This window comes from Sinohyriopsis cumingii, chromosome 5, assembly GCF_028554795.1.
Source record: "Sinohyriopsis cumingii isolate HCF-2022 chromosome 5, ASM2855479v2, whole genome shotgun sequence".
NCBI classification, from domain to species: Eukaryota; Metazoa; Mollusca; class Bivalvia; order Unionida; family Unionidae; genus Sinohyriopsis; species Sinohyriopsis cumingii.
In genome coordinates, this window is record NC_142965.1 from 50,315,782 (window position 1) to 50,331,776 (window position 15,995).

At 35.0% G+C, this 15,995-nt stretch overlaps 1 protein-coding gene across 7 annotated transcripts in view; it reads left to right on the forward strand.

The window, feature by feature from the left end:
• Positions 1 to 57: 57 nt before the first annotated feature.
• Positions 58 to 15,995, forward strand: part of LOC149799138 (uncharacterized) — a 65,952-nt gene continuing 50,014 nt past the window's right edge. For 2 of the 7 annotated variants that reach the window (XM_089958225.1, XM_089958226.1), the window contains exon 1: positions 58 to 1,414. The gene's annotated coding sequence lies outside the window, so the exon portion shown is untranslated. Of the gene's footprint in view, positions 1,415 to 9,893; positions 9,913 to 14,404; positions 14,678 to 15,995 lie in introns of those variants that run through there. The other 5 variants (XM_089958219.1, XM_089958220.1, XM_089958224.1 and 2 more) reach the window with 5 other exon arrangements.

Genomic DNA, 15,995 nt, shown 5'->3' on the forward strand with positions numbered 1-15,995 from the left:
CTATATTTTGTGTTAGAATTCTGATATCTCTTTCTCTCTCTCTCTCTCTCTGTCTCTCTCTCTCTCTCTCTCTCTCTGCGTCTACATTCCAGTCAGTTTCTCAATGATGTAAAAACAGGTCATATTGGTTACATAATAAAATTAATTTATTTCAAGTAAATAATACAGATGTATGACATTTTAGTGCCACATGATATACATTTCAAGCATTGGATAGACACCATTTTGTTTGTCCTGTTGGGACGGGTAGTAGAGAGGATCCTTTGTAGAGACAATTGGTCGTTTTACACGGTAGATTGCAGTAGATGTGTCTAATCGCAGTTTCTTATTGGAATAACTGTAGATACTCTGCGAAGACTATATTTAAATTAATCGATTATCTCACCAAAATATCCCACACATCTTTCCTTTTATGTAAGAATGTACATTCCTTGTAGCCTAATTAAAAACAGACGAGGATTTCATTTTTCATCAAACTACACCACATCCTAATGCACACACACGTGTCCTTCCGTTTATCAATCGTTTTATTATTCAGTTTCTCAATCAGTCAGTCGATGGATAGGTCAATAATTATATATGTCTATCGCGTCTTTTTTATGTGGGGTGGCAACCGCCTGAGCAACATTCACAGCTGCGGGTAGGAGTGGGAGTGGGGTGGGGGTGGGTGGGAGTGGCCAAGGTCCAGATGGGGGCCCAAACTTCAATCAATCAACAATTTTATTGAGTGGGGAGCCTGAACTAGATTTTGATAAGGGGTGGGGTTAGAATCTCTTGCTGCGCTACTGATTTATGGTGTTCAGTTTTCAACTTAATTACGGAAAAAACACGGTTATTAATATTAAGATTTTGATACCAAAAAAATGTACTTGTCACAATTATATTAAAAAAAATTAATAATTAATAAATCTAGCACGTGACGGCAGTTATTTTTAGCAATCTAAAAATAGAATTCGGACAGCACCTAAATTTTCCCGAAGAAGAATTGGGATATACTTCTGGGTAGGAATCACTTCCAGAGTTTAAACATTTTCCTGAATGTTCATCAGTTGAAGTAAGTAATGTGTGTTTTATATATTCCTTCCATTTGCCTGCCTGTTCGGTTGTTTCTGTCTGTTAGTCTCGGCGATACATAGAAAACGAAAGTAGTTTGGATTGTAACGCTGAGTCCAGATTGGTCAGGCATGTTCTTGATATTTTAAACACAGATCTACTAGTCTAATTCTTCCGTGACATTCCCCAGCTTCTACATTTATAATCATCAATTGAAGTACAAGCAGTACTGTTCATGTCCAAAGACTACTGTTATTATTATTATTATTATCTTTTCTACCTTACCAACACGCCCACCCTACTACCGCCCTGTATGGAGAATATCAGAACCTTGATGTTGAGAGAAGCACCTAACTGAACTGTGAGTAGGATTTTAAAGAAAATATTGATATATTTATGACTTTGATACACTTTATTTTAGTAAATGTATGTATGTATGTATGTATGTATGTATCATTGTTTAGTATGCATGTATGTATGTATGTATGTATGTATGTATGTATGTATGTATGTATGTATGTATGTATATATGTATGTATGTATCTATGTATGTATGTGTCATTGTTTAGGATGTATGTATGTATGATTGTTTAGTATGTATGTATGTATGTGTGTATGTATGTATGTATCTATGTATCTATGTATGTATGTGTGTATGTATGCATGTATGTATGTATGTATGTATGTATGTGTGTGTATGTATGTATGTATGTGTGTGTATGTATGTATGTATGTGTGTATGTATGTATGTGTGTATGTATGTGTGTGTGTATGTATGTATGTATGTATGTATGTGTATCCATCTTAGTTGCTTATTTATGTCTACATGCTTGCTTTTTAATTTATGCTCGTTTGTAATCAATATCTATTTAATCGTGCAACAGTACCAACAAAGTGACTGGTCACCTGATTTATTTGAATCTATGTAAATGGAGACAAAAAATATGTATTTTTTTAAATGCAATCTAGTTTTCAGTCAAAAATACTATTCACCTAAGTCTAGCTAGAAATGCGAGTCATGTACAAATATAGTTTTACAAAATTGCAATGTAAAAAATTAAGCATTTTCTTTCTTTTTAAATTTCTCATTCGCAAAAATACATGTACATGTAAGTATATGGAGGAAGTTAAATACGCCTGTTTACCACTCAGATAAAGATCAGGATCTCTGCCATTTATCAATCAGTAAGTCTCGATTTTAATCAGACTGGTATGTAAGAGTGATCAATTTAAAAAGAAAAAGAAACCCATTTCAGTACAATATTACATAATCTAGTCAGTAATTTAACGATGCTAGTATTCATTCACTGCCAAGATTTGATTGTCATTACATATGGTGAGATATATTTTACCAGAACAGAGCTGGTCGTAACCTTTATTTCGGACTTAAAGAAAAGTTTTTTTTAAACATATAACACAAAAGACTTTACATGTGACTTTGGCATTAACTGGTGTGAATATATCAAAGACAGAGATAATTAATTAAATATATAATTAATTCATTAAATACGAGGATGGACACATAATGATATCTTAAGTTTTAGCACACTTGGTCAAACACTAAATTATTTAAGCACTGTGTTTTCTCAAGGACATAGTGCTGTGACATGGTGCACTAAAATGATATTCATCTTCATTATTTGAAGTAACTAATGTTACAGGACAATAATCACATAAACTTTCTTCCTTTTGGTAAAATAAAATATGTAGATTCCTCTCCGTTTGGCCGGTGAGAAGGCGTTCTAAATTTTGTCAAGATTTATCTTATTTTATTCATTTTCTATTGTCTTAAATAATTCTCAAAAGTACCTTTTCTATAACTTTCTAAAGTATTAATTTTTATTTAAGCGTTTAAATTACCATTCTGTTTGGTATAACATAATATGTAAGTAATGGTTTAAATAATCAAAAGAATTCGGTGGAACAACAGAAAAATGGGAGTTTTCCCTAACCAGGACTATTACTGTATAAGATTAGTTTAAACTAGCAATGCCCAGAAGATTACCAATATAACATTTCTTATAGTCAGCAAACCTGGAACCATTTGGAATATTTAATACTAAATTTAGTTTCTTACCAATGAAATTCACCACCGAATTAAGTCCTTTGCAATGAAATTCCCCACCAAAGTAGTTCTTTAGCAATGAAATTCACTACCGAATTAGGTCTTTAGCAATGAAATTCACCACCGAATTAAGTCCTTAGCAATGACATTCATCACCAAATTAGTTCTTTAGCAATGAAATTCACCACCGAATTAAGTCCTTAGCAATGACATTCACCACCAAATTAGTTCTTTAGCAATGAAATTCACCACCGAATTAAGTCCTTAGCAATGAAATTCACTACCGAATTAGGTCCTTAGCAATGAAATTTACCACCGAATTAAGTCTTTAACAGTGAAATTCATCACCGAATTATGTCCTTGGCAACGAAATTCACCACCGAATTAGGTCCTTAGCAATGAAATGCACTACCGAATTAGGTCCTTAGCAGGTGGCTTGAGTGGCCGAGTGGTCTAAAGCGCTCACCGTTACGGATCACTGCCATTTGACCTCTGTCTGCCTGGGTTCGAGTCTCGGGTTCGGCCTATCTGGGTATGTGAGATAGCTTGCCAGTAGCTTCTCGTGGGTTGGTGGTACCTTCCGGGGCTTTCCCGGGTTCTTCCTCCACCATTTATACTGGTGCTGAAAAATGTCCTTAAACCCTACAAGAACAACAAGGTCCTTAGCAATGAAATTCACCACCGAATTAGGTCCTTAGCAATGCAATTCACCAGTAAATTAACGTTGAAGTTTTGTACATAAATACGTCCCTAATATGGTAATCTTAGCTAATCATTCAATTGGGCATCGGACACTAATGAAACCCCTGGGGCAACAGCAAAAACAATTAACCAAAAACAATTACCTCTAATGAAACTCACGGGCCAACAGATACGATTAACTCTAATGAAACCCCGGGAACAACGGCAGATACAATTCACTTTGCATGGTCAAGGTATTTTTGGAATGTCTGTATCTAGTTTTCTGATTAGTATTAGATAAGTATAGGAGCTTAAATTTAAATTTTTGTATTACTGAGTGCAAATTTTTAAATCAGCGGTGCACATCTCTGTTACAATTGCTAAGGAGTTTTGGAGCTTTGATATGCCCATCTCTGTTAAAATTACTATGGAATTTGGAACTCTGAGATGCCCATCTGTATTAAAATTGCTGTGGAGTTTGGAACTCTGAGATGTCCATCTCTATTAAAATTGCTGTGACTCTGACAGGCCCATCTCTATTAAAATGACAATGGAGTTTGGAACTCTGAGATGTCCATCTCTATTAAAATTGCTGTGGAGTTTGGAACTCTGAGATGTCCATCTCTATTAAAATTGCTGTGACTCTGAGATGCCCATCTCTATTAAAATTACTATGGAGTTTGTAACTCTGAGATGTCCATCTGTATTAAAATTACTATGGGGTTTGGAACTCTGAGATGCCCATCTGTATTAACTTGCTGTGACTCTGAGATGCCCATCTGTATTAAAATTACTATGGAGTTTGGAATTCTGAGATGTCCATCTCTATTAAAATTACTATGGAGTTTGGAACTCTGAGATGCCCATTTGTATTAAAATTGCTGTGGAGTTTGGAACTCTGAGATGTCTATCTGTATTGCTGTAACTCTGACATGCCCATCTCTATTAAAATGACTATGGAGTTTGGAACTCTGAGATGTCCATCGGTATTAAAATTGCTGTGACTCTGAGATGCCTATTTGTATTAAAATTACTATGGAGTCTGGAACTCTGAGATGCCCATCTGTATTAACTTGCTGTGACTCTGAGATGCCCATCTGTATTAAAATTACTATGGAGTTTGGAACTCTGAGATGCCCATTTGTATTAAAATTGCTGTGGAGTTTGGAACTCTGAGATGTCCATCTCTATTAAAATTGCTGTGACTCTGAGATGCCCATCTCTATTAAAATGACAATGGAGTTTGGAACTCTAAGATATCCATCTGTATTAAAATTGCTATGGAGTTTGGAACTCTGAGATGTCTGTCTCTATTAAAATTGCTGTGACTCTGACATACCCATCTCTATTAAAATTACTATGGAGTTTGGAACTCTGAGATGCCCATCTCTATTAAAATTGCTATGAAGTGTTTGCCTCACCCCGACCCCATTCCAGGTTTATTTGTTCTAGTGCAAAATGAGAAACTGTTTATTTGGCTGAGAGCAATACGGTCAGTCCCATTTGATCTGTCTGTCTGTTTGTCTGTCTGTATATCTCGGCTGTTGCATGCATTAATAATGTATAATAAAGGAGCTTACCATCAAGAGATGTGTTATGTTATGGCACGTGCCTTGATACTATGATGTATGTATGTATGTATGTATGTATGGACGCATGCATGCACGTCCGTCTGTCTGTATGTATGTATGTGTGTAGCTCATCTCCAGTTTAACAGTATTTTATCCTCCAACCCGTTCTCATAATTGTGAAAAACTGTGCCTTAATAAAAGCTGAAAAGACTACCTCTTTTCTGTTTTCATCTCAAACGTCATACATTTCAACCATCTTTTTTAGATCTCATTCATATATACAACTACCTACTATTCGTGCATTGTCCTTATTTAATGACATTTATTTAAACAGGTATATTTTTCTTGGAAGCGATTAAAAACTCCTTCAGGTGGAAACCGTTACCTAATACCTTTTGTTTGATAACATTTCAGAGCCATTTTTTTACAGATGTAATCTAATCTTCATGACAATGATGTTTATTTTTAACGCACTTTATCGGATCTGTAATGACAATGAATAGCAACAGTGTAACTACTTAAAGGTGTAGTCATAGAAAAGCAGACGACACAACAATTTAAGTAGCTTATATTGCGACAAAGTTACACATTAAATGCACTGATCTAGACTTTTCTTTGTCATCCACGTGGTAAATATAAAAATTAAACCTAAGGTAGGTTCCTTATGGAGGTTACTAATAGTCAGAATCGGTTACGGTATATAATTCTTGATTTCATTTCCACAAATTTTTAATTTGTTATTGTTCTTGTTGTTGAAAAAAACTCAATGTCTTTTTTTCTGAATTCTGCTTGTCTTTTATGACGCAACTAGCGCAATGAAGTTTTCTAATTGCCGTAAAATCATGGCTGATATTAAAAACGGAGACAGCGTTCCACAAAACCAAATAATATCCTAAGCGATTTCCATTTTTTAGTGTATTGGCAAGTAAAGTGACGCTGGCACCCGACCCGGCTATTAAACTAACTGATGAATGTTCCTTTCAAGTCAGGTGTTCACTGTAACTGCTAACTCGATGATATTATTGACGGTGAACCATTTAAAAAGTCTATAGTTTCATCAATGTACTTGCACAATGTTTTTTCCTTTGTCGTTGTATGTATCGAGTATCAAGTCTACAAAATGCGCTACAGGGATGCTTTGTAAAGATTTTGTTGTTGTTGTTGGTAATGTTTACTTTGAATTAGGGTATATAATGATATAGAGGGCATTCAACCAGATGCGCAAGACGTGCTGGGACCTCTTAATGCTATCGCAAGTTATCTCCCTTATACCTCTATTCACTATTACAATGCTATTGACTCGTGTTTACAGTTACTGTCAAAATTCAGCTATGGAGCTCCCATGGATTTAAGCGCTATTAGGAATCAAGATACATAAAACGTTTTGAAACTGAAGAATACAAAGTAGACCGACATCGCATGGTCTCGTAGACTGACATCGCATGGTCTCGTATATACCTATTCAAGCACACATAACTTGTTAGATTGCACAAAGAAAACTAAACACCCAAACCCGAACACAATCCCCCCCACCCCCCAAATAAAACAATACGCATACAAAATTAGCTGTATAACGATCAACGATTGATAACTTCTCCCGCAACTGAAACCGCAGTAAAAACAAAGAAACAAACAAGCAAAAACAAATTACCCATCACCACACCCTCCCGTCAAGCCCCTCTTACACTGATGTAAGACAATACTATCGTTTTGCACCAGTATCGTAACGTGTCGCTTAAGCCATTGTTGTATACTCTCTCTCTGTCTGTCTGTCTGTCTGTCTGTCTCTCTGTCTCTCTCTCTGTCTCTCTCTCCATTGCTCATCGAGTAAGTGCCCGTACTAAGAATTTCCGCATGGATCAGTAAAGTGAATACATTTTAGAATGGTTCAGGATATATTCTTGATTAACAATTACAATTAGGTAATCAAAACAATGCATACTGTTATTAATATAGCCATACTTAGCAATCAGATCAGGCTGTTACCCGGTATTGTATCAAATGTTTTGTTAATATTTATAGGTTACTGCAGTTGTATGTTAGAATAAAACGAGTCTTTCTGAGCTATACTGCGCGAAATTAGGAATGAAAAATCGCTCAAAAACCACGAGTTCGTAATTTTAAATACGAATGTAGTATACTTTTTATTACATAATCATTCTGCTTTTCTATCCAAGGCTGAATAATAAACTGAACATAGCAACCAGAAAGAAAGCGATTTAAATTGTAATGTATTGCAAAAGCAAATACACTACAGTAGCACAATAAATACACAATATTCAAGAGAACATGGCACAACACAGCTACCTTTGAAATTGGTCACGTATCGCACACTCAATCAGTCGTTTAAAAAAGAAACATCTGTTTGGTCTACTTAAAATTAAAAAAAGAAAGCGTCTTGACACAACTTTTATTTTTTCACGATCCAGCCAAATCATTCTTTTCTAGTTGTGATGGACGAAATGTATTAGCTGGGTCATTCCGTACGATGCACATGTGACTGAACGGACTGGTCGTGATACATCGCTTGGCTTGATTTATTCACTCTGAGGCTCTTGGGTTTCTGCCAAAACTCGCCTTCTGCAGTTGCATCTTTTTCGAATTTATCGTTTGTACTGACTTGTAAAATATGACGTCTCTGTGAAGGATAGGATAGCCCTTGACCTTAACGTGTCTTTCTGCGCTATTTTTATAGCCCATTGAGAGCACGGCTCATGGTCTGAACCATTTCATTGGCGATTCGTTATAATCGTGAAAAAGCTCCAATAAATGCGCGTTAATGCAATAAATCAGTTGGACAATTTTTTTCTCTTGTAACACCAGTTACATCATAGGCGAGGAACTCAAAGGGTATTGACTTTCGATTTTTCTATCAATATTCACCACATGCTACGAAATAATTGGCACCCCAGTCGCCAAAAGAGCCGCGGTAGAAAAGTGGTTTGCATTCTGGATCCACGATCTAAATGGTGCGGGTTCGAAACTTACCATCCGACCCGACTGAATCAGCTACCGTGGTGTGTCAATTGGCAAGACAGTTTACTTTAGTTGTCTCGGTACTAAATAATACATTTGTGTTTCTGTGCCGTAAAACACTAAAGCAAACCAAACCCAGTCGATCATATATAGCTTAACTGTTACCTTTATTGGACTGGATCATGTTACTGGACACGCATAGACAGCATAATGAAGAAAAAGCTCTGTACGGTCCCACACAGTGACAACATATATGACGTTTGGCATGATTACTGTTCAAGAAAAACTTCTCATATCAAGCCATATGCTAATTTCCATTCTTTTAACTATATATTTACCTCCCGTACGCAGTCACCCTCATTCTGTAGTCAGAATTCGTCTTTCTATGTGTGTCTTGTAAACAGAGGTTCGCACAAATCACATGATAATACAATTCAATACATCGAATGTAAACGGATACGACTATTCACGTGCGGTGTAGTTTTATATAATTTTTTCCAATGATTGGATTTTCGGTAATTTATTATTATTGTATTTACTACGTACTGACTGGAAAATCAATGTTCTGAAAAGAGATTGAAATAAGTGGCTATTTACATATACGTAGCACTTGTAGGTAACAGTTCAAATTCAGAATTGTGAAAATACATTTATCATCACGCCCTTCACTTTTGCTCGTTCTCGCAAAAACGTCCATGTTTCCCCGTATCACAAATTAATCAATACCAGTTTCTTTCTCTCCATTTTTGTTTGTTTCTCTCAGCATATTACTCATGTCATGGTTAAGCCTTGCATTTATGTTAGTGTTAATGACTCTGTGACAGAAAAAAGGGAATTCAACAAGTTTAGTAACATTGAACAAAATATTTTCCCCGAGAATACAAAAATGACAATTCATAAGACAGTCACAATATTGTGAACTAATCCCAAATGATCCTAAATATTCTATTACAAGTACAAAATTATGGAATGTTCCGAATGAGTTCAAATAATCTTGAATATTTCGATGTACCTTTAGTTTTGATGTAATCCAAAATGTCTTTGAATGAGTCTTGAATAATCCCAAAGTAACTTTTATGTAGAAAAATTCAGTGGACACTCTATAATAATAAATAATTCCTCTCAAATTATAACTGAACACAATTAAAAGTGACTCTGCAGACTGATATTAAAATAGGAATAAATAACTGTTTACTTAATTCTTTGTATACTGACTGTCACCTGACTTATAACATTACACAATGCCCTGGATGTTGGTAATTTTAAATGGAAATTTACATCACATATTGTAAATACCGTCTGAGGTCATAATGAAGGCTAGGTCTTGAACTCATAGTCAAGTTAACATCTTAGAAAATGTTTGTCTGGTAGACTAAAATTATACCCTCAATCAAGGACAAAAGTCAATCGCACACTATGAATTGCATAGACATAACAGTTAGTTTCTTGGCATTGTCGGCAACAGAAACATGCAACTCTTGAAACTTGGCTTAATTTTGTATTTAAGTCAATTTAGTGGGAATTGATGGTCTGAGAATCAAGCAACTTCATTTCTGAATACGAATGGTAAGTGCAATACACATCTTCGGAAGTATGCCATTGTGACCTATATTTCATACCTTTGAAAACTCCATTTTTAGACAAGGTTAGTTTCTCGAGCATTATTGGCCACATGGTCAAACAATGTGTCTTGGTGAGCGAAATCTTATTATACCATATTCACTGTAACATATATCTAACCTTCATTTACTTTGGTAACGTTTTCGCTAGGAGTGTTTATGATATATTTTAAATTTTCTATATTGACTGATTTAAAAAACTATACACTTTTCGGTGAACATGATTAAGGCATAATCGAATCAAGCAGAAAACCCCTTTTTATTTTAAACTCCTTGGCCAATTCGGCTACCGCATATAAACTGTGGGATAGTCCTGGCTGACAAAGCTCATTTGCTGCTTTTTACAAGGGCAGCTTTGAACATATGTTTAGACTCTTGAACTCTATCACCAGGCTGAAAATTCCTTTCTCTTGTATTTGTGTCATATCTTAATTTCAGTTTTTACTGAGTAGAATGCAGTTTAGTTCTTGCAACCTCACAAGCTTTTGACAACGTATGCTTTAAATTGAAAACATTATCGAGAAGATTCATTTCGGTATCTTCATTTGAAAGAAGTTTCTTTTTGACCAACTTCAGTGGTCCACGCACAGTGTGTCCAAAAAACTAGTTCAAAGGGACTGAATCCTTAAGATTCTTGAACTGATTCCATACTATCAAGAAACAGTAAATTAATGCCTTCATCTCAATCTTTACCCGTATAAAAAAAAATACGACCGAATCATATTTTCCAAAGTGTGATGAAATATTTCTAAAGCTCCTTGGCTCGCAGGGTGATACGCAAAATACTTGAATTGTTGGATGCCTAATTCATACATAACTTGCTGGCAAATTACAGACATAAAATTTGACCCTTGATTAGATTGGACAGATTCTGGAAGGCCGAATTGAGTAAAAACAAACTTTATCAAAGTTTTTACTTTCGTTTTAGTTATAATATTCCTCAGAGGAATTGCCTCTGGGAATCTTGTTGAGGCACACATTTTGGTTAACAAGTATTGGTTACCTGACATGGTCTTAGGTAAGGAACCGACACAATCTACCATAATTCTGCTAAATGGTTCGTCAAATGCAGGAATTAGGTTGCAAATGAGCCTTATGTATCTTGTGATTGGGGTTTCCTACCATTTGACAAGTGTAATGAGATCTGCAGTATTTACAAATATCACTTTTAATATTTGGCCAATCGAAGTAATTCAAGATATTTTGATAAGTCTTATTAATCCCTAAATGACCAGCCAAAGGAGTTTCATGGACCAGACTAGGAATTTCCTGTCGGTATGATTTTGGAACTACAATTTGATAGTTCACGGACCACTCGATACATCAGGTATCTCAGATGGTCTCCATTGTTTTCCCAAGAGTCCCATTTTTAACGAAATAACAAACAGTTACTTATGTGGCTTCAGTTTCACTAATGACCCTTTGAAGCAAACAGAAGATCTCAGGATCTTTTTCCTGTTCGACGACAAGTGATTGTCGTTTGTCACCCTGGTTAGAATAAAGAGAACGAATAGTTAAAAGAGGATCACTGTGATTAATACCCTCTGATTGATCCAAACAAGGAGTGAAAGTGACCTCATCAAAAGCCTGACGAATATATGTGTCAGCTAAAAGAATACTTTCTTGATCAACATCATTCTCAAGAGCGTTCTTTGTCATAGCTTTAGTAACGTCACAGGCTGAGTATAAATCAGGGATTTCTTTATCAATAGTATCGACTTTCTGACCCAAACAAGGCTTGCCAGTTACAAGTGGATTAACCACAACCTCATCTCCAGCTAGGTCTTTGCCTAGTAATAAGTGAATGCCCTCAACGGGTAAAGAAACGCTGTTCCAGCTGTCACGGGTTTGAGACTAAGTCTGATGACAAATTTACACAATGGAGAGGAACATTAACCGCGCCACACTCTACTCCCTGAATAAGAATACTATCATTAGAAGAAGACTTCTTAGAAAAAAGGCAAGTTACATGATAATAAAATACTCTGAGAAGCTCCCGTGTCCTTTACAATTGTAACAGGGATAGGATTGGCCGAATCACCCAAGAGTGATATAGAACACTTCGATATGAATGGTTCATAATTCTCTATAATAAAATCAGACTGGGGTTTATTAGACCCAACATATGTATAGCATTCAATACATGATCGTGACCTTGACCTCTCAGAAATAAGAGCACTTGGAGTAGGTCTGTCTTGATTCTGATGCTTATTTTTCAATTTGTAGCAATCATAAATAACGTTTCTCTTCTTCTTGCAGTAGGTACACGTAAAAAAAAGATACGGACTAATGATCAATCTTATCAGAAACTTAATTTCTAAAAGTTGTGCCAATTTGAGATTTGGAAGGGCTCGTTTTGGGCTGAAATATATTTTTATCAGACGACTGCTGAGTAGAAGACGTACGTACAAAGGAGACGTTATGGGCTAATAAATACTCGTCATCAGTTCGAACAAGAGTTTCTAAAGTTTCGACCTTATGCTCATCAAGAAAAGTCTTAACGTCAATATGGACGCAATTCTTGAATTCTTCGAGTAATACGAGTTGTCTTAAATTTTCATAATCTTGATCAACTTTCTTGGCTAAGCACCATCTATCAAATAACTGCGTTTTTTCTTTTGCAAATTCGACATGAGTTTGTCCAGCTTCTTTTTTATAGTTCCTTTATTTTTGTTGATAAGCCTCAGGGACTAACCCATAACTCTTTAAGATGCATTCATTAACCAGATCATAGTCACCACTTTGTTGTACCAAAAGGGAAGCATAGATACTGTGGGCTTTGCCAAAAAGTGCACTCTGTAATAATAGATTAAAAAGTGGACTCTGTAATAATAGAGTCCAATGCTCTCTTGGCCATTTCAAATTTTCAGCAATTTTTTTAAAATGATGAAAATATTTACTTCTTTTTCCTTAAAAGGGGGCAATAACCTAATATTCTTAGTATCATCAAAACTTGAATTGGTATGTAAAGTGGGGATATGCTTTTCACTTGCTTATTCCTCTAATCTAAACTGATATTACTTTTCTTCCTTTTTTCTTTCCATTTGCGTTTTGTTTCTCTTGCTCCTTTTCTCCAATTGCATTTGCATTTGTTTCTCTTCCTCCTCTTCTCCAATAGCATTTGTTTTCTTCTTTCTGTAACTGCATTTGTGTGTGTGTGTGTATATATATATATATATATATATATATATATATATATATATATATATATATATATATATATATATATATATAACATAGCAAGGACATAGTGCCCTAATTGTCCTTATATTGCGAGATAAATATTTAATTTGGAAACTCATATGGGAGTCAAACATGTCTCCAATGTCATTTACCAAGGAAAGTACGTATTTGTACAATTGTCAAAAACGCTATTTCATACTGTATATTACTAATGCTAAAACGGTCACATTGCTTGTTATACTTTTAACACTATCGTTTTAGGAACAACCATCTATTAGAAACAAAGTCTTAGTCTTTTGACAAGTTTCAATAGTATTTATAAGAATGTGTCTGATTTAACACCAAGAGCAATGACTGTAATTAACAATTTCCTGTCGTAAGTCTTTCTGGCTAAATTGTTTGGCGATGACGATAACATAGCAAGGGAATATTACAACTTGTAATAAAACCTACACCCATTTTGTGAAGTTCTTCCATATGCTAACGCTGCTTATTTGTTAAAGCATCTTTTTTCTTGCATTAAATATTTGGTTGTGCATCTGAAGCAAAGTAAATGTACATTTTATGCGCTTCTACGTTTGCTCGTTTCCTTCTGATCGTGCGTAATGAATATTTGCAAATTTATAGTATCAGCCATGCTTTTTATTTTTTGTGTGTACTTTTCAAACCAACTTAGAAATTAATGGCAGTCTATTGCAATTAAAGTAAGAATTATGTTACATATGTCATTATTTTGTTTTTCGTCAAATAAATGTTATGTTGAATGCTTTCATTATTTCGTTGAGAGAAAAAACCACGTTTGGTAACTTCTGAAGTATGTAACATGTTTCTTGGCTATACTGATCGTTAACTGCTTGTGTCGGGGATTCAGAAGAAAATTCTATTATTCTTAATACACATAATTGCCACCTTTATTCCTACAAAGGCGTTTGATAATGTAACGGAAAATAAGAAATCCATGTGACGATGCAAAAGGTATAGTCAACAATATTGTGTCAGTATCTGGAAGTTAAGTGATATTCTACATTTTTTTCGTATACTGCAAACAATGAATTGCTTCGATACTATTATTGAAGTATTGTTTTTCTACCATTACCAGCCTGTGAAATTCGCTTTCTCAATTTTTCAGCGAATTTCTAAATACACTTGCAAGCAACCCTTGCATTAATACACGTTACGGTGGCAGTATGTGTGTATGTATGTATGTATGTATGTATGTATGTATGTATGATTTGGATTTTTAACGTAGCTTTAACAATTTTTCAGTCATATCGCTACGATGTCTGCTGTTTAACAGTTTATAGTGATGTCTGGAACTGGGGCATCATGCCGCAGACATGTAGCATGATGTCCCACCCAGTCACATTATCCTAACATCAGGTCGACCAGCTCTAACACTAACCTCTTAATGCTGAGCGCCAAGCGTGGTAGCTGTTAGTACCCTTTCTGTAAGTCTTTGGTATGACTCGGCCGGAGATCGAACCTATTACATCCGAGGCGGACGCTCTAACCACTAGGTCACCAGAGCGGTATGTATGTATGTATGTATGTATGTATGTTTATCGAAAGGCTCGTACATTCCTCAAGGTTTAGTTTTACAAGATAATCTTAGTAGAAAAATACTCTAAATTATTTATGCACTTGGTAACTAAATTGTCGAGTGTCATGTTTTGTTGGCAATGAACATTGCAACTTTATTCTTCAGTTTTTCCAAGGTGTAACTTCATCTTTAAAATTATAAAATGAACTTGAAGACAAAAATATACGGCAAAAATCACCTATTTGTGAAATATAAAGGATATGATGAATCTTTTGTCTTCGATGTCGACAATATCCTAAATGGGTGCTAAATGATATCACAGAATTAGATAACATGGAAAATATGAAAATAATTTACACTACACCGAAACAAAAGCTGACAAATAAATGCAATGTAAAAGGCTACAAGCTGGTATAGAAAATCTTCCATAGTATAAAGGGTAATGCAAATCATATAGAAACTAACGTACATATGAGTAGATTAAATTTTATACGAGAGCAACATCGATTTACATCAATGCACAATCAACTATACTTTTTTCATACGTATTTTACCATGTACATTTCTGACGCATCTGAAAAACCTTCAGCAACAAAGATTATTAAAGGTAACCAAAATCGTTTGTGATCTTTAAGTCAATTGCACCAGTGAATCTGTTTGTGGAATAAATGCAGATTACACCTTCAAAATCTAAAATACATTTTGCACATTTGCTTGTAAAGTCTGAGCCAAACGGAGTTTCTGAATAATTCCTCCTATATAATTTAGCTTGATGATACAGCGAGACTCATCTCCGTATTCTTTCATCGAAACGTCTTAAGCGTTCATTTGCAACGGCACCAGCAAGATCTGCAATTTCGTCAAATTCTCTACTCATGCATCCATCGTCTCATCAATGTCATATAATGAGATTAAAAAATTCCATCCTTTCAAACTACACAACATCACAAAAGCAAAAGTTTAGTTATTCAGTAGCGAAGAAATGGACAAGGCAAACTTTAAAAAGAAAGAGAACAAAACAAAACATAAGAAAACAAAACGAAAATCATCAAAAGTGGTAGCAAAAGACTGAATAACTGTTTATATTATCATGCCAATTAGTGTGGCAATTGAATGTATTGTAATACTGTTTTAAACGTTTCATTCAGCCTTTAAACCAACCTAATTTTCTTTAAGTTTTGGATTAATTCTTTCAATGAAGTTAATTTTTCAACTATACTCAATGTTCAGTTTTGCTTTGATGCTTTTATTTATTTCCCAAATGTTCTTGCAATATAAACATTTTTATAGATACCTTTCTATGCTGT